Source organism: Schistocerca nitens, chromosome 4 (assembly GCF_023898315.1).
Source record: "Schistocerca nitens isolate TAMUIC-IGC-003100 chromosome 4, iqSchNite1.1, whole genome shotgun sequence".
NCBI lineage: Eukaryota > Metazoa > Arthropoda > Insecta > Orthoptera > Acrididae > Schistocerca > Schistocerca nitens.
In genome coordinates, this window is record NC_064617.1 from 194,212,558 (window position 1) to 194,232,147 (window position 19,590).

At 44.7% G+C, this 19,590-nt stretch overlaps 2 protein-coding genes across 3 annotated transcripts in view; one reads left to right on the forward strand and one right to left on the reverse strand.

Annotated features, from left to right (window-relative positions):
* Positions 1 to 19,590, reverse strand: part of LOC126252287 (calcium uptake protein 3, mitochondrial-like) — a 558,826-nt gene that overhangs the window by 377,019 nt on the left and 162,217 nt on the right. Inside the window, exon 2 of one of the 2 annotated variants that reach the window (XM_049953162.1) lies at positions 3,848 to 3,938. The exons of the other annotated variant lie outside the window; for it this stretch is intronic. The gene's annotated coding sequence lies outside the window, so the exon portion shown is untranslated. The remainder of the gene's footprint in view (positions 1 to 3,847; positions 3,939 to 19,590) is intronic. 2 annotated transcript variants of the gene reach the window in all.
* The window catches only part of LOC126252201 (GTP-binding protein Rhes), a 559,471-nt gene that overhangs the window by 239,313 nt on the left and 300,568 nt on the right, over positions 1 to 19,590 (forward strand). The gene's annotated exons all lie outside the window — the stretch shown is intronic.

The following is a 19,590-nucleotide window of genomic DNA, read 5'->3' on the forward strand; positions in this document are numbered from 1 at the left end:
AAAAATTTTTGTGAAGAATATATGCTTTCAACAACCAAAGTCAGCTAGATCATGTACAGTTGTTTGGAACTCTTGTGAAAGGACCTAGAGTGAGACACAATTTCTAAGGAGTGATGTATGAAAAATTTCACGATGACTTCACTTGCTTTATGATGGTTAGGGTTCCGTGCCTCAATCAGCACACACGGACCCTCTCTGATGCTGCTCTGTCTGTCTGTCTATCTATCAGCCGGATATACGTATCACGTTCAAAATTATGTTACATATTAAGGTCTATGGTCCCTTGGAGGTGTACAGATTTTAAGCTTCTAAGTCATTTCAATCAAAAAGTATGGCAATGTATGTCACATACTTCCATACTCGAAATCTCACTCATCAGAACTTATAGAATGCTTCCCGTTGACCTAGAATCATGAAATTTGGAAAGGAACAAGATTTTACAGCACAGGAAAAGAAAAAATCCGAAATCTGTTAATTTGTAATTATATCCCACGAAAAATTTTTGTTGTTGTTTTTTTGTCCGCCTATCTCTCTGTCCGTCTTTTACGACCCCATTTTTCTGGATAGTTTCGCATATCACGTTCAAATCCATGTCACATATAAAATTCTATGGTCCCTTGTTGGGTAAAAAAATTAAGTTTCTAAGTCATTGCAATCAAAAGATTGTCATGTATGTCGCAAACTCACTTATCAAAAACTATAGGATACTCCCCGTTGACCTATAATCATGGAATTCGGTAAGAAGAAAGATTTTACAGTACAAGTAAAGCAAAACATCTGAAACATCTTAAACTGTAATTATATCACAAAAAATATCTTGTGCCATCTGAACATACACTGATGAGCCAGTACGTTATAACCAGCTGCTTAATAGCTTGTTTGTCCGTCTTTGGAAAGAAATATATCAGTGCTCCTGCGTATCAGGGATCCGAAAGTTTGTTGATAGTTTTGTGGAGATATGTGGCATTAAATGTGTACGCACAGGTCACATAATTAGCGTAAATAAGGGTCTGCTGATTTGTTTCCGCGTTTATGGCACCCAATATGGAGCCAGATGGGTCCCATAGGATCTACATCAGGCGTATTTGGCGACCGAGACATCACCTTGAGTTCACTATAATGCTCCTCAAAGCACTGTAACACGGTTCTGGCTCAAAGACATGGACAGTTATTCTACTGAAAGATGGCATAGCCGTCGGGGAACATCAAGCGTGAAGGGATGCAGGTGGTTCGCAGCTGTCAGTGTGTCTTCGACAACTACCACAGGTTCTATGCAAGCCCAGGAGAATGTCTACCACAGCATAATACTGCTCCCAGCAGCCTGTGTCCGTAGCGCGCTGCACGCTTCGAGCCGCCGTTCACCTCGACGGTGGTGTTTGTGGAGACAACCATCGACCTAGTGTAGCAAAAATGTGATTCACCCGAAGAGCCGACACGTTTCCATTGATCGACGATTAAATCCCGATGGTTCCGTGCCCACTGCGGTCGTAACTGATGATGTCGTTGAGTGAACATGTGAACACGTAGGGGTGGTCTGCTGCGGTGCTCTCTGTTCAACTATGTACGGTGAAGGGTGTGCTCCAAAACATTTGTGCGTGCAGCATTGTGCTCTTTCGACGTAGATGTCACAGATCACTATCTATCCTACTTTAATCCTACTTTACAAAGCAGACAAGCATCCGAAACCCACGCTCTGTGAAGAATCGTGGACGCCCAACCATTTAGCGCCTAGTGGAAGTTTCACTCTCCCTCTACATCTTTACGTGGTTGCTCACGACAGTAGCACGTGAACATTCGACCAACTTCGCCGTTTTCAAGATACTCGATGACAGGCTTTGCGTAATAATAATCTGTCCTTTTACTACGTCTCTTATCTCAATGGATTTCCCCACTTGCAGCCCATATCTTCGTTAGGATGATACCCCATCCGTCTCTGCTGCGCCTACGTAATTTACATTGCGCGTCACATGCCCGCAACGCCACCACGCGACATCCAGCCTCGCAGTGGTCGGTGTTATTAATGTTTTGGCTTATCAGGATACTTACATTGATCGTCAGTCAAAAGCACAACAGACGAACATTACTGCACACAAACATAAAATGTAAGTTGTAGTCATCTTTTAGGAAGTACACTCATGCTCATAAATTAAGGATAATTGCAGACCTGGCACTACACAAAACTGGCGCTAATAGCACAGGCACATAGGGAACACACACGACACAGATCTGTAAGTCTGCAGTATTGGTGATAAGTTGATAAAACCGTCCCGAAACACATGTGCTACAAAACACTGTTTCCTGCGCATGTACTCCGACATCAATATGGGATATGATTACCATGCACACGTACACAGGCCTCACAATGGTTGGCATACTCTGGATCAGGTGGTCGAGCAGCTGCTGGGGTACAGCCTCCCATTCTTGCACCAGTGCCTGTCGGAGCTGTTGGAGTCTCCTAGGGGTTTGAGGCCGTGCAGTGATACGTCGACCGAGAGCATCCCAGACGTACTCGATGGAGATTAGGTCTGGAGAACAGGCAGGCCACTCCATTCGCCTGATATCTTGTGTTTCAAGGTACTCCTTCAAGATGGCAGTTCAGTGGGGCCGTGCGTTATCATCTATCAGGAGGAAGGTGGGACCCATTGCACCTCTGAAAAGGCGGACATACTGTGCAAAATACACATGACCTGTTACAGTTCCCACCCCACACCATCAAACCACGACCTCCATACAGGTCCCTTTCAAGGACATTAAGGGGTTGGTATCTGGTTCCTGGTTCACGCGAGATGAAAACCCAGCGAGAATCACTGTTCGGACTATACATGGACTCGTCAATGAACATAACCTGGGACCACTGTTCCAATGACCATGTACTGTGTTCTTGTCACCAGACTTTACGGGCTCTCCTGTAACCGGGGGTCAGTGGAATGCACCTTGCAGGTCTCCGGGAGAATAAACCATGCCTGTTCAGTCGTCTGTAGAGTGTGTGTCTGGAGACAACTGTTCCAGTGGCTGCGGTAAGGTCCCGAGCAAGACTACCTGCAGTACTCCGTGGCCGTCTGCAGGCACTGATGGTGAGATATCGGTCTTCTTGTGGTGTTGTAAACTGTAGACGTCCCGTACTGTAGTGCCGGGACACGTTTCCTGTATGCTGGAATCGTTGCCATAATCTTGAGATCCCTCTTTGTGGCACACGGAGAGCCTGTGCTACAACCTGCTGTGTTTGACCAGCCTCTAGTCTTCCTAGTATTCTACCACTAGTAACGTCATCTGTATGTGTTCTTTGAGCCATTTTCAATACACAGTCACCATTAGCACGTCTGAAAACGTCTGCACACTTACTCGCTGCACCGTACTCTGACATGCACCAACGCACCTCTGCGTATGTGGACTGCTGCCAGTGCCACAGTGCGACGATCGCAGGTCAAATGCACCACATGGTCATACGCCGAGGTGATTTAAACCCAAAAACAGCCCACCAGAGCGTTGCTTCACCTAGTATCAGCACTATCCTTAATTTATGAGCATGAGTGTAAATAAAAATATACATATACAAATTGAAGTCCCCTGCGCACTTCTTATTGTATGTCCAATCTTGTCGGAAAACTACTGTAGAGATTTTGACACGGTCTTCGAATTCCTGGGATCAATATCTTCCCAATATTGATAGCGATAACAGACTGAAATTCTCGATTCCTGGGATGAATAAACTATTTATGTATACATAATTAAGTTTGTGCAGAATCTTCATTGCACGAGTCCTCCTATCATTTGAACGTTGAGGGGTTTGTTTAGGAAAGCACTTGACTAAGGCAAGGATCTGGTTTTACTCTTCTATTGTACGTACCTTATGTATTTGGATCGGCTGGACGTATTTGCATCACTGCGTAGAAGGGTCGCGTTGAAGCTTGAAGATGATGTGATTATACAGTTTGACCCTGCAAATGATAAATAAAAATAAACTAATTACTCTACTGAAACTAGTTATTACAGAATTTTTTTATCGATGTTGAATATGCGTCCCTCCCCCAACAAATTTTTGAAGATCAATATGACACAAGAACATCGGCTTAAGAAGTTCGTTTATCGGGCTTAATTAAAGCGATGTACGAGGGAAAAATCATTTCAGAAAGAATCTTTTACTCTGCAGAGAAGTGTGCTGTGTTTTGAAACTTCCTAGCACATTACGACTGTGTGTCGGATCAGGACTCGAACCGAGGATCCTCGCCTTACACGAACAATTCCCCTACCGACTGAGCTATCCAGGCACGACCGCGCACTGTTCTCACAGCTTTACTTCTGCAAGCTCCTCTCTCCTGGAGCCGGCCGATGTGGCCGAGCGGTTCTAGGCGCTTCAGTCTGAAACCGCGCGACCGCTACGGTCGCAGGTTCGAATCCTGCCTCGGGCATGGATGTGTATGATGTCCTTAGGTTAGTTAGGTTTAAGTAGTTCTAAGTTCTAGGGGACTGATGACCTCAGATGTTAAGTCCCATAGTGCTTGATATTAAGTTTATCGCTATTCATGTACGAGGTGCATTCAAGTTCTAAGGCCTCCGTTTTTTTTTTTCTCTGGACTGGAAAGAGATATAAACATGCGCATTGTTTTAAAATGAGACCGCGTTCATTGTCAATACGTCCCAGAGATGGCAGCACCGTATGGCAGATGGAATTTTACCGCCAACGGCGAGTATGAGAACTGTTTTAAATACTTAAAATGGCGACGTTTTCCTTACTTGAACAGCGTGCAATCATTCGTTTTCTGAATTTGCGTGGTGTGAAACCAATTGAAATTCATCGACAGTTGAAGGAGACATGTGGTGATGGAGTTATGGATGTGTCGCAAGTGCGTTCGTGGGTGCAACAGTTTAATGAAGGCAGAACATCGTGTGACAACAAATCGAAACAACCTCGGGCTCGCACAAGCCGGCCTGACGACATGATCGAGAAAGTGGAGAGAATTGTTTTGGGAGATCGCCGAATGACTATTGAACAGATCGCCTCCAGAGTTGGCATTTCTGTGGGTTCTGTGCACACAGTCCTGCATGACGACCTGAAAATGCGAAAAGTGTCATCCAGGTGGGTGCCACGAATGCTGACAGATGACCACATGGCTGCCCGTGTGGCATGTTGCCAAGCAATGTTGACGCGCAACGACAGCATGAATGGGACTTTCTTTTCGTCGGTTGTGACAATGGATGAGACGTGGATGCCATTTTTCAATCCAGAAACAAAGCGCCAGTCAGCTCAATGGAAGCACACAGATTCACCGCCACCAAAAAAATTTCGGGTAACTGCCAGTGTTGAAAAAATGATGGTGTCCATGTTCTGGGACAGCGAGGGCGTAATCCTTACCCATTGCGTTCCAAAGGGCACTACGGTAACAGGTGCATCCTACGAAAATGTTTTGAAGAACAAATTCCTTCCTGCACTGCAACAAGAACGTCCAGGAAGGGCTGCGCGTGTGCTGTTTCACCAAGACAATGCACCCGCACATCGAGCTAACGTTACGCAACAGTTTCTTCGTGATAACAACTTTTAAGTGATTCCTCATGCTCCCTACTCACCTGACCTGGCTCCTAGTGACTTTTGGCTTTTTCCAACAATGAAAGATACTCTCCGTGGCCGCACATTCACCAGCCGTGCTACTATTGCCTCAGCGATTTTCCAGTGGTCAAAACAGACTCCTAAAGAAGCATTCGCCGCTGCCATGGAATCATGGCGTCAGCGTTGTGAAAAATGTGTACGTCTGCAGGGCGATTACGTCTAGAAGTAACGCCAGTTTCATCGATTTCGGGCGAGTAGTTAATTAGAAAAAAAAATCGGAGTCCTTAGAACTTGAATGCACCTCGTAATATGCCGTGAGAACATGAAGAATATTACGTGTATGATGTGATTCTTGAGTTTCTCCCGGCGTATTTGATAATCAAAACATCAACGGGTGTACTGCCGGTCTACAATGTCCAACAGGCACAATATTTCGGCGATCATACATGTCGCCATCATCAGGTGAACTGACGGACTGAGCTCCTGTAAACGCTATGGCTGCTCAGGAGGAACTGGGTTCGGTCGCGGCGGTGGCCGATTTAAATACCCTCCGCCCGCGGCGCGCTCACTTTGCCGTCCGCGCCCCGCGCCACGGTCGCGCGGTGGAACAGATTGCGACGGCGTCTGAGGTGACGTCGGTGTGATGGCTCTGTCCGCCGTGGTCGTCACAACTATACGTGTCTTTACGGGTAGAAAGCGTGGCGCAGCATTAAACTCCTGGGCAAGTTGCGCGTTCAGAAAATGGTTCAAATGTCTCTAAGCACTACGGAACTTAAAAACTGAGGTCATCAGTCCCCTAGACTTAGAACTACTTAAATCTAACCAACCTAAGGACATCACACACATTCGTGCCTGAGGCAGGATTCGAACCTGCGACCGTAGCATCGGCGTGGTTCCGGACTTAAGTGCCTAGAACCGCTCGGCCACAGCGGCAGGCGTTAAGAAGAGTAATTTATGAAACCCCCTAGCCTTCCTACTTCACTGCCGGGAATAAAAGACAATCCACGTTTTTCTATCGTGAACCAACATATCGACACAGCAGGGCAAGGAGAATATTTCACCTTGCCAACTTCATCCTGCTGCGATAAAAAATACATTAAAGCATAAATCAGCTGGGTACAAATAGCCGCGATTTTACTACCGTTTCCTGCAACTGAAGGATTCGATTTCAGCGTTCGATTGGGGCTGTATTGATACAGCCACAAGTGGCAAGTCGATACAGGGGAAAACCACGGAGAGGCAGAAATGGAAAATCAGTCAACTTTCGCAACAACAGGAACAGAACCCAAAACAACATAACGCGTCGTTACCAACATGATGACGAGAGACATCGACGCGGGTGCCATTTCGGCACTTAAGGGGAGTTCATCGTCGACAAGCACGAAAAATGGGCAATGTTTAGAATTGTTTTCATACAAGGATCGTTTTTATTAAAATTGTAGTTTTGCCGCTTTATTATACATCCGTACAGGTGGCTGAAAATGACTTACAAGTTCGTGGCGCCCTCCATCGGTAATTCTGAAATTCAGTATGGTGTCGGTCCACTCTTAGCCTTGACGACAGTTTTCACTCTCGCTGGCATACGTTCAATCAGGTGCTGGAAGGTTTCGTGGGGTATGGCATCCCATTCTTCACGGAGTGCTGCACTGAGGAGAGGTATCGATGTCGCTTGGTGAGGCCTGGCATGAAGTCGGCGTTGCAAAACATCCCAAATGTGTTCTATAGGATTCAGGTCAGGGCGCTGTGCAGGCCAGTCCATTACAAGGATATTATTGTCGTATAACCTCTCCGCCACAGGCCGTGCATTATGAACAGGTGCTCGATCGTGTTGAAAAGATGCAGTCGTCATCCCCGAATTGCTCTTCAACAGTAGGACGCAAGAAGGTGCTTAAAACATCAGTGTAGACCTGTACTGTGATAGTGCCATGCAAAACAACAAGTGGCGCAAGCTCACTCCATGAAAAACACGACCACTCCATACACCACCGTCTCCGAATTTTGCTGTCGGTACGACACTAGCTGGCCGATGACATTCACTGGGCATTCGCCATACCCACACCTACCATCGGATCGCCACATTGTGTACCGTGATTCGCACTCTACACAACGTTTTTCCACGGTTCAATCGTCCAATATTTGCGATCCTTACACACCAAGCGAGGCGTCGTTTTGCATTTACCGGAGTGATGTGTGGCTTATGAGCAGCCGCTCGACCATGAAATTCAGGTTTTCTCACCTCCCGCCTAACGGTCATAGCACTTGCAATGGATCCTGATGGAGATTGAAATTCTTGTGTGATGGTCTGGATAGAAGTGTGCCTATACACAAAAATGTTCAAATGTGTGTGAAATCCTATGGGACTTAACTGCTAAGGTCATCAGTCCCTAAGCTTACACACTACGTAGCCTAAATTATCCTAAGGACAAACACATACACCCATTCCCGAGGGAGGACTCGAACCTCCGCCGGGACCAGCCGCATAGTCCATGACTGCAGCGCTTTAGGCCGTTCGGCTAATCCTTGTGACCCTCTTCAACTGTCGGCGGTCTCTGTCAGTCAACAGACGAGGTCAGTCTGTACGCTTTTGTGCTGTACGTGTCCCTTCATGTTTCCAATTCACTATCACATCGGAGACGGTGGGCCTAGGGATGTCTAGGAGCATGGAAATCTCGCGCACAGATGTATGACACAAGTGACACCCAGTCACCTGATCACGTTCGAAGTCCGTGAGTTCCGCGGAGCGCCCCATTCTGCTGTCTCAGGATGTCTAATGACTACTGAGGTCGCTGATATGGAGTGCATGGCAGTAGGTGGCAGCACAATGCACATAATATGAAAAACGTGTATTTTTGGGGGTGTCCGGATACTTTATCTCATAACACATTAGAAATGTTGGTTGCAGCCCTTGTCAAAGTATTCATCTCGTGGCGCATCCTGGTTTGCGCGATGCGTTGTACAGACTCCTGGGTATTCCTGAAAGCCACGAAAATAGAAAATTCTAAAATTAAATTGAATTGGGGAGACATCAACTTGGGAGTTTGAAACTCTCCTCGAAATAAAAAAATGACAGTAATTTGAAAAAATATTAAGTTCTTGGCATACTTTTTCTAAGATCAGATGTTTAAAAAACATTTAAATTCTAATAAAAAAAGCTTTCACTAAGACCCTTAAATTTAATTACGTGTCATTTAAAAAAATCAAATGAATCGGTCAACCTGTCGGGGCTCTAGAGCACTTTGCGCGCTGGAAAATGTTTCGAGAAATTAGCGTTTTAAGTTTCCAGCAACAAAAATAAAGGTTGTTTCAAAACTTACGGTTAATTTGCGATCACAGGACATAGACGTATCCGCCTTTTCCTCAAACATGCTCTGTTTCTGAAACTGGTGCTGCATTTTTTTCAGTCCGGACTCTTTTAACAAATTTGAGACAATCCTTGCCTTGCGGGAGCAACCTGTTTCCTGTCAGATAACTCCGCGGAGTTTTTGCTGTTCATGATGATTCCTAAAACGTTCATGCTGTTCAGAATTGATGAATATCCTTCGTTGAATATACCTGCATCGATATGCGCTGCTATTTTAACACCCCACAATAAAAATGTTTCGGTAGCAGTTTCGAAATATACCCGTTAAAGCTCTCGTCGTCATTTTGCATAGTGGCACTACTGTATCTTTTAAGAAAACTTTTCTTGAAATAATTCGTCGAGCGTCTTCAGTTGCCAAAATTTCAGTGGGTGCATGGTTCCATTCAACACGCTATAATTTCTAGAACACTTCCACAAGAAATAATCCTTTTGCAGGAATAGGCTATATACTTCAGGGATGCAAATTATGTAAAGAAAATCATTTTTTTTTCATCGCTCTCGACTAGGACCTCCCTTTAAGACGAGTCTTATCTTTACTTCATTGCCACGAAGTATCCTTTTCGCTGACATAATAAGTACTGTAGAGCAAGTAGTTTGCAAAGTTGCCAGTGAAGTTGCATAAGAAATTCGTCGCATTTTTTGAAAATCCAAGTCGCCAGCGCAGAACAATTGAGGGTGATGGCCTTCGAGAGCTCCGCGCTAATCCCCTCTTCGTAGTCCCGCCAGCCGACAATGGCAATGCAGCAATGAAAATGGAATAAGACGAATATGGTTTGAATATTCGGTTGCTGTCGGAAGAGAAGAGCAGTAAAGATTATAACGGAGCCTAACATTCAGAATAATGAGGAAGAAGTCGAAGCTTCTGAAGTGGTCTCCACTGGAAGTGTGTATCATTAAAAATCTCCTCCTTCAGATATCTTCCACCTACAGTTCCAAAGTTCATAAGAAGGACACACCCCTACTGCCCACAGCGAGCACCATTGAATTGCCGTTTTATTGACTCGCGAAACATCTGGCCAGCCTCCTTACTCTGCATGTGGATCACTATGTGCACCATATCAAGAATACGACCGATTTCATAAGTTGAATTAAATGCCCCAGCTTTGGAAAAAGAGATATGTGGACTCACTATTCACGCGCTTTTCCAGTTACTATTGTGGATTTATTTAAGCCACCGTGTTTACCGAAAACACACCCACATGGACCACTACATGCACGCTACCAGCGGCCACCGCCCAGCACCGGAACGTTCTGTTCTGACAAGGGAACCTCCCCATCGCCCCCCCCCCCCCCCCTCATATTTACTTATAAGTTGGCACAGTGGATAGATAGGCCTTGAAAAACTGAACACAGATCAATCGAGAAAACAGGAAGAAGTTGTGTGGAACTATGAAAAAAATAAGCAAAATATACAAACTGAGTAGTCTATGTGCAAGATAGGCAACATCAAGGCGACTGAGCTCTGGAGCGCAGTGGTCCCGTGGTTAGCAGGATCAGCTGCGGACCGAGAGGTCTTTGGTTCAAGTCTTCCCTCGAGCGGAAAGTTTACTTTTGTTATTTTCGCAAAGTTATGATCTGCCCGTTCGTTCATTGACGTCTCTGTTCACTGTAATAAGTTTAGTGTCTGTGTTTTGCGACCGCACCGCAAAACCGTGCGATTAGTAGACGAAAGGACGTGCCTCTCCAATGGAAACCGAAAACATTTGATCGCATGGTCATAGGTCAACCGATTCCTCCACAGGAAAACACGTCTGATATATTCTATACGACACTGGTGACGGCATGTGCGTCACATGACAGGAATATGTTGTCGACCCACCTAACTTGTACACTTGGCGAATGGGTAAAAACATTCTTCTACCTTGCCCGATTTAGGTTTTCTTGTAGATGTGATAATGACTCCCAAAAAAGTGATCGCATTGGACGGACAGATAATAATTGTCTGAAAATAAAAAATTAAAATTTTTCACTCGAGGGAATACTTGATCCAAGGAGCTTTCGTTCCCAAGCTGCTCACGCTAACCACGGGACCACCACGCTGCTGAGCTCACGCTATCCTAGATGTTGGTTATATTGCTCATGGACTACTCAGTTTGTATATTTTGCTTAGTTTTTTCATAGTTCCACACAACTTCTTCCTATTTTCTCGATAGATCTGTGTTCAGTTTTTCAAGGTCTATCCACTGTGTCAACTTATAAATAAATCTGATGGGGGTGCGATGGGGAGGTTCCCTTGTGAGGACCATGGTGCATCGAACGGAAGCCGTTTCAGACACTGAAGGCGTGTCAAAGGAGCAGAACCACTTTTTTTTTAAATTCTTTATTCAGTTATTATATTTATACATGTTACCCCATTACATAAATACATTAGTGGGTCCTAATTTCATACTTAATATTTTTACAGCTGTTATTTCTACACTACAGGTAAATCCTTATTATCAATCTACCACTACAGGGTTCTCTAATTTTCTAGTATTTAGTTTCTACCTATGTCTGAGTTTTTCATTTTTTATATGTTTTTCTCTAGTTCTGTTATTATTAAGATATATCTACTTAATTCTACGAGCTTATGCTACCTGCATCGTTACAAGTGTGCCAGTGATCTATAAACCTAATTGTTGTTGGCCTTGAACACTGAGCTAATCCCAGTGGGAGTGCCCCTGGCTCTGGGCTGGCCGATGACTTCATATCGATGCCGTTTATATTAAAAGCCTTATCCTATCTTTCTACATGCTAACCTATTTCTTAAATCTAGCGTCTCACTTTGTGCGTGTCTTATCCGGTTGTGATGTACACCCTCCCCCCCTAATCCAAGGCAAGGTGGATCCCAGCCGTGAAGCGGCTGGCCAAGTCCAGGCCCGGCGGAACAGGGAAGGTGGGCAGAGTCTAAATCGGTATGATTGTTATGGATGGTTCCTTAGAAATTCCCTAAAGCCGTCGGCACACGGACCGTGCATTCGAACGTTGAGCGTTGAGCGTGCCGTGTTTCTGACGTCATAGTGTGGAATAGCACGTTCGGGAGTCTTTCCGTACGTGCAGAGCAATATCGGGCATGTCAGATATTCTGAGCGTGTGTCTGAGCGTTGACCAATGGGATGGCACAACGCCACCTACGTCACACGCACGCCGCCTCCCTTCAGCACAGAGTTGTGAGGCGCCATATTGGCATTCATTTCAAGCCTATATGCGTATATATATGCCGTTTCTGAGCACCAGCAAATTGAGAATCACTGGAGAACGCGTTGTTAGTTGTGTGATTCGTTCCAATAAAATAATGAGAAACATCGTATTTGTGACAAAAGAATTATTGTAAATTGCGTATTATGAGTAGGATATTTGAAGGCAGCAACACACTGAAGATCCACCCAAAACGTATTGTTCTTGGTACAATTTGTTATAATTAAATTTCAATTAGTAACATAATTATCTACGATTAACGTTTTTAGCAAAGCGTAACACAATATGGTTAAATACGACTAGCCTATTGTTGGTTTAGCGTAATGAGTAGCGTTTCTGTCTAGTAGTGAGTCCTTGTTGGGGCGGTGGTTCGTGTCTGAACACTTCCATTTTTTTCCCTAACATTCGCGTATTTATTAGGTTCTGATACTTTATTATTACTTTAATACAAGTATATGCTATAATATTTGACGTTATGTAAATATATATTCACCTTTTTTTGACTTTGTTCGTTTGGCTTAATCTACAGGACAGCTTGCGCTACTTGTATAAAAATATTTCATTCCTTTTTCTTTTACGCTTCGTAATTCACAAGTTACTATGATTCTGCTACTGGGTAGGAACTGTGATCAAGTAAGACTATCCTTGGGGTTTTACTAAAATGTGGGAATGATGAAATAATGTTTATCTTATGCGGAGAAGTATTCCAAATTTGTACTGCACTGTTTGCAATGGAACTTTAATTAGCCTGTGTCCTTATTGACTGGACACGGTACTTTCCTTTTCGTGGACGATGGAGGAAATGTGCGTTTTAACAGAGCTAACGTGGGAATTTTACGCGCGCCCGATGAGTAAACAGTGTGATTTACGGACTATAAACATCCCTCAACTGCCGCTGGAGTGCGTTACGATCACGTATACCACGTTGGGGCTCACGTACCGTGTGCACAAGTCGCATCGTTCCTGAGCGTTCAGCAGCACGTTGACCTTGGCACGCTCAACGTTAACGTTCGACAGCACGTTCCGTGCGCCGACGGCTTAAGGCCCTTTTTAGAGATCTCATATGTAAGTTTGTTTAAGACATTGAATGTGTCCTCTTGCCTAAGCAGGTGGTGCGTGTCGTTGTTCGGAAGTTGTTGTCTTAATTGATTTGCTACGTCTTTCGGTTTCGTCACATGTCAGATTTATCAGGAACACTTCGTGTCAGCTTCCCTCTTTTTTCATTTCTGCCAACGCCAGCGACCGAGCAGCTGTAGTGTCAGAATTGCGTGCTGAAGCTAAACGTTCCAGTTTCTGTTGGTAGCGCCGAGGGCCGATTGCATCAGCATTTCCCCTCAAACGCTTCACCCACCATAAAGATCAATCTTGTCACTTAGGTTTTTGTTCATCATTTTCAGCAACTGTTTTTGAAGAATGCCGGCGTGAAGAAATAGCACAGTAGTTGCATTAGATTTTTTCTAAGCAACTGATGTGCTATTTCTTAACGTCGGAAATCTTGTTATTCCATTCACACCACCACCGCTCAGTGCAACAGGATCTCTTCTTTTGTGTCGCATATATTTGGTACATACCATCAAAGAGAAAGAGTGGATGTGATGAACGTTCAAAAAGTAGCAAGACCCCTTCATACAGTGAAAGTAAAATTATGTTCTACTACAGGGTGAGGCATAAAGGATGAGCACCCCGTCTTCAGGCCACAACTGACCCATCGGGACCATCTGACCGCCGTGTCATCCTCAGTGGAGGATGCGGATACGAGGGGCATGTGGTCAGCATACCGCTCTCCCGGTCGTTATGATGGTTTTCTTTGACCGGGGCCACTACTATTCGGTCGACTAGCTCCTCAATTGGCATCACGAGGCTGAGTGCACCCCGAAAAATGGGAACAGCGCATGGCGGCCCGAATGGTCACCCATCCAAGTGTCGGCCACACCCAACAGCGCTTAACTTCGGTGATCTGACGGAAAGCGATGTAGCCATTGCGGCAAGTGTGTGGCCCATAAAGGATGAACAGCTTTAAAATGAATAATATATCGTTAGGAGTGCTTCAATAAATTTTTAATTACAGAATAACACTAAAATAATGTTGCCATTTAACAAAATTAATGCTCAAAAACAACATCTCCCAAGTGACGGCCGTTTTCAGCGATGCACTTCTCAAGGCGCTCTGAAGGCATTCTCTGCAAAATGCCGCTGTCTATTTGGACGATTTCCACACGAACAGCTTCCTTCAATTCTTCAAGTGTACGTGGTTTATGCACGTACACACGTGATTTGAGGTAACCCAGCAAAAAATAGTCACGCACGGATAGGTCAAGGGAACGAGGAGGCCAATGAATGTCCCCGAACCGGAAAATAGCTCTACCACGAAAAACGGGCTGAGTTGCTTCCACAGTCAATCTTGCTGTGTGAGCTGTAGCTCCATCCTGCTGAAACCACACTCGCCGGATAGGAATACGTTTTCTTCTTAATTCAGGTAGGAAGGATTCAGTGATCATCTCTCTGTATTGTTCAGAGCTTACGGTTACAGTGTTCCCGTTCCCATTCTCGTCTTGGAAAAAGTCTGGACCAGTAACATCTGTACCTGTCACAGCACACCAAACAGTCGCCTAGGGACTATGTAACGGTTTCTCTTGCAGTAGTTTTTGGTTTTCACTGGCTCAATAACGACAGTTCTGGTGATTTACCGTTCCATTCAAATGGAAATCGCTCATAAGCAAAATAATGTTGTCATTTTGCTCAAATATGGCCTCCATTCCCCAGGTAAAATTTATCCGCTGTTCATAAAATCTTGGATTTAATTTTTGCACAATGGCCATTTTGTAGGGATGAAATTTTAGGTTAGTATGCAAGATACGCCTTACCGAGCGATTACTGAGGTGCAGCTCAGACGAGCGACTTCTAGCAGATCGACCGGGACTACGGAGTATGGCTTGCCGAACTCTTTCCACATTTTCTTGTGTCTGAACTGCGCGAGGAGCTCCTGGTGGTTTTTTGTTCATAACTGATCCTCGTGTTCGAAATGATTCTACCCAACGTAAAATGGTGTTAAGAGTCGGGACACTATCATGTCTAGCGAGATTGAAATGGCGACGAAACTCACGCTGCACTGCAACGATAGACTCTATATTGGGTACAAAATTATCGTAGCTAAACACACGATGTTGCACAGTCCACAGCTCCATGACCTTGACTAAACAAAATGGCAGGAGCTACCGATCACATTACCACATCACTCCCCCCACTCCGACCGCCTGAACCTGAATACTAGCTGTTCTAAAAACGTCCGTCCTTTCTGCCTCACCCTCTACAATTTCGAAAGAACAAATTCAAATATTTACCGAAAATTCAGAAAAAATCTAATATAAAATAAAAATTTCGGCGCTTGATATAGCCATTTTAATGTCGATGTCTCGATATATTGGTGGTAAAAGCATCGCCGACATACACCAATAGGTAATGGAAAAAATATCGGTATTTTATCACCAGCTCTACTTGCAACCAATACTAGTGACTTCGTAGTTGGCAGCGTGGCTGAATAAGAACGATAGCACCAACCACACGAAAGTCACCGCCTGACGCTGGCTAAGCCGTACTGGGCCGAAAGCTCGTGGTCTTCATACTACTTGATGCAGCTGGAAACCCGAGAAAATTTTATCCTAAAGATTTGTATGCAATAATTACCTAATGTAAATTCTAAATACTACGGAATATTCCATTGTATATGTAGACGAATAATCTGTGTCTCAAGCTGTTCGATATATATCGTAGTGTTTGACCTGGAATAAGTTATTACGTCACAGTCCTCGTAGCGCCGCTACAGGAGCGGCCAGTTTTTATCATTGGGGCCGCTTTGCCCACATCCGCTTTAACGCTGCTTCTTCCTAGCGTCCCGTCCCTGTTCCCTCCTCTCTGCCCGTCTCTTCTCGCAGGCAGCGCGGCCCTTTACATTTCGTTCCATTGTCCGCCGAGACAATTATGCGGCCTTCCCGCGCACCCCCTGAACCCCGCGCCGGCCAGCCAGCAGTCGATTACGTTCGAGAACCGCGGGCAGACCATTAACACCGCGCGGCGCGTCTATTGGCTACGCGGACAGCTACCGCCGCGACTTCAAAGCGGATTTCCCGCCACCTCAGAACTCCACTTTCCACCTTAGAAAATAGGCAAGATATATTCACTGCTACGTCAAAAACAGAACTTCCGCCTTTCGTTTGCGACGCGTCATCAAAGTATTAATAAGTGAACACGAAAACTGAAGTACCGATTTTTAATATTAATTATACAAGGAGCTCAATGAAACATGTAATTCGGAGGTATTTTGCCATAGATGTGCACAAAGAAAAAAAATCACGTATGTACGTAGCCGGTAAGAGTGGAAGTAGATGCTTTCATATTCATAAGTCTGACGATATCCTGTCCGTCAGGCAGTAATATCTCCAATATGTGAACATCGAAAACCAAAGCGCTGCCACCTTCTGCCTGTATACTGATAAGGTGCTATAGTAGATATGACACACGAAAGTAACGTTTCTTGAAATCGCATTCAAGGGACTTTTATGTTTTAGATGTCTCATTTGCAGCACGCATTACGTGGTAGCTACAATGCGACAGCTACAACGTCGATGTTGTCAGCATCAGAACTCGAAATATCGTAGTAATGAGGTCTGTAAATAACGTTATATATTAGCATCGTTATTTCGATTACTATTCTGGAAGAGTAATTTTGTGATCATTTGATGACGTTACCAGAAGATTTGGAGTATGTTCCTCGTCTTTAAGGTCTTCATTTTGAATAATCTACGACTTCCGACATCCCTTATTATATAGAAACTATATTTGTTTTACGCTATGGCTAGAAGGGGAACACTAACGGGCCGGAGTAAAAAACGCAGAGCTAGACAGACACAGTTTCTGCATAGAGTAAGTAACAGGAATGTGGGAATTCATAATGATAATAGAACTGATTTTTTGAGCGGTACTTTCATATGTGCGCTTAAGATAATTTCATTGACAGTTACGATTGCGGTCTGATCAATTTACGTTATAGATTTCGTAATACAGAACATTTCACATCACAGATTACTGTAAGTGGTACAACGACACTGACATTCTATTGTCATAAGGGAAACGTTAGTATGTCGACGTTAACACAAAATTAATTGTTTAAAGCACTTTGCCAAGGACACACCTCAAATGATAGAAAAGTTCAAGAGAAATCAAAGAATTATATCATTAATATTCGTAGCTACAACGCAACATCTGCTACTGTCAGTTCTGATGCTAAAATTTCAGACTAGTTTTACGTGGAATGAAGACACACGACTAATTTTTATCATCGGTCAGGTCCAATGACACACACTGAAGAGCCAAAGAAACTGGTAGACGTGCCTAATATCGTGTAGGACCTCCGCGAGTAAGCAGAAGTGTCGCAACACGATGTGGCTCAAAAAATGGTTCAAATGGCTCTAAGCACTATGGGACCTAACATCTGAATTCTTGAAGTCCCATAGACTTAGAACCACTTAAACCTAACTAACCTAAGGACATCACACACACCCATGCCCGAGGCAGGATGCCAACCTGCGACCGTAGAAGCGGCGCGGTTCCGGACTGAAGCGCCTAGAACCGATCGGACACAGCGCACGAAGTGGCATGGACTCGACTAATGTCTGAAGTAGTGCTTGAGGGAATTGACACCATGAATCCTGCAGAGGTGTCCGTAAATCTGTAACAGTACGAAGAGGTGGAGATCTCTTCTGAACACCACGTTGCAAGGCATCCAGGATATGCTCAGTAATCCCAGATATGTTCAGTAATATTCATGTCTGGGGAGTTTGGCTCAAATGGCTCTGAGCACTATGCGACTTAACTTCTGAGGTCATCAGTCGCCTAGAACTTAGAACTAATTAAACCTAACTAACCTAAAGACATCACACACATCCATGCCCGAGGCAGGATTCGAACCTGCGACCGTAGCGGTCGCTCGGCTCCAGACTGTAGCGCCTAGAACCGCACGACCACTCCGGCCGGCTCTGGGGAGTTTAGCGGCCAGTTGAAGTGTTTAAACTGAGAAGAGTGTTCCTGGAGCCACCCTATAGCAATTTTGGACGTGTTGGGTGTCGCATTGTCCTGCTGGAATTGCCCAAGTCCATCGGAATTCACAACGGACATAAATAAATGCAGGTGATCAGACATGATGCTCACGTACGAGTCACCTGTCAGAGTCGTATCTAGAAGTATCAGGGTCCCATATCGCTCCAACTGCATACACCTCACGCCATTACAGAGCCTCTACCAGCTTGAACAGTCCCCTACTGACATGCAGGGTCCATGGTTTCGCGAGGTTGTCTCCATACCCGTACACGTCCATGCGCTCGATACAGTTTGAAACGAAATGGCAACATGTTTCCAGTCATCAACATTCCAATGTCAGTGTTGACGGACCCAGGCAAGACGTAAAGCCCTGTGTAGTGCAGTCATCAAGGGTACACGAGTGGGCCTTCGGCTCTGAAATTCCATATCGATGATGTTTCGTTGAATGGTTCGCACGCTGACACTTGTTGACGGCACAGTACTGGAATGTGCAGCAATTTGCGAAAGGATTGCACTTCTGTCACGATGAACGATTCTCTTCAGTTGTCGTTGGTCCCGTTCTTGCTGAATCTTTTTCCGGCCGCGGCGATGTCGGACATTTGATTTTTACCGGTTTCTCGATATTCACGGTACACTCGCGAAATGGTCGTACGGGAAAATCTCCACTTCATCGCTATCTCGGAGATGCTGTGTCCCATCGCTCGTGCGCCGACTACAACACCACGTTGAAGCTCACTTAAATCTTGATAACCTGCTATTGTAGCTGCAGTAACCGATCTAACAGTTGCGCCAGACACTTGTATTATGTAGGCGTTGCCGACCGCACCGGAGTATTCTGCCTGTTCGCGTATCTCTGTATTTGAATACACATGCCTGTGCCAGTTTCTCTGGGGCTTCAGTGTATGTTTAGACGTTAGCCGCGTTATGTGCATTTTTATTTTAGTGACATCGACATAGTTGATCGAATGTCGACCACAGGCGATACTAGTTCTTTTTTTTTTTTTTTTTTTTTTTTTTTTTTTTTTTTTTTTTTTTTTTTAAACGCTGCTGTTAAAGTGGTCGTCACGAAATTAGACAGCTCAAAGTCACATAAAGTCACATCCGCTCCCTACAGTCTACAGGCGCTAAGCGCCATGATTCGCACGCCTCATAACTTCGTTATCGTATGTACACTGTTAACAGTGCATCAAGTCAGCGTCAGCTGACTGTTCTGTGTTTGCTTCTAATATCGTATGTTCAAGTGTGGTTCCAGTCGTCTGTGGAACGGTGCACTGACGTGTGTTTAGTAATGAGCGAAACGCAGAAGCAGACATTCGAAAACAATCTAAAACTGTCGCATCGAATTCACTGACTTGGCTAACAGTGAAGAAACAAGGAATAATATAAATTTTGCGCAAGTTCATAAAATCACGAC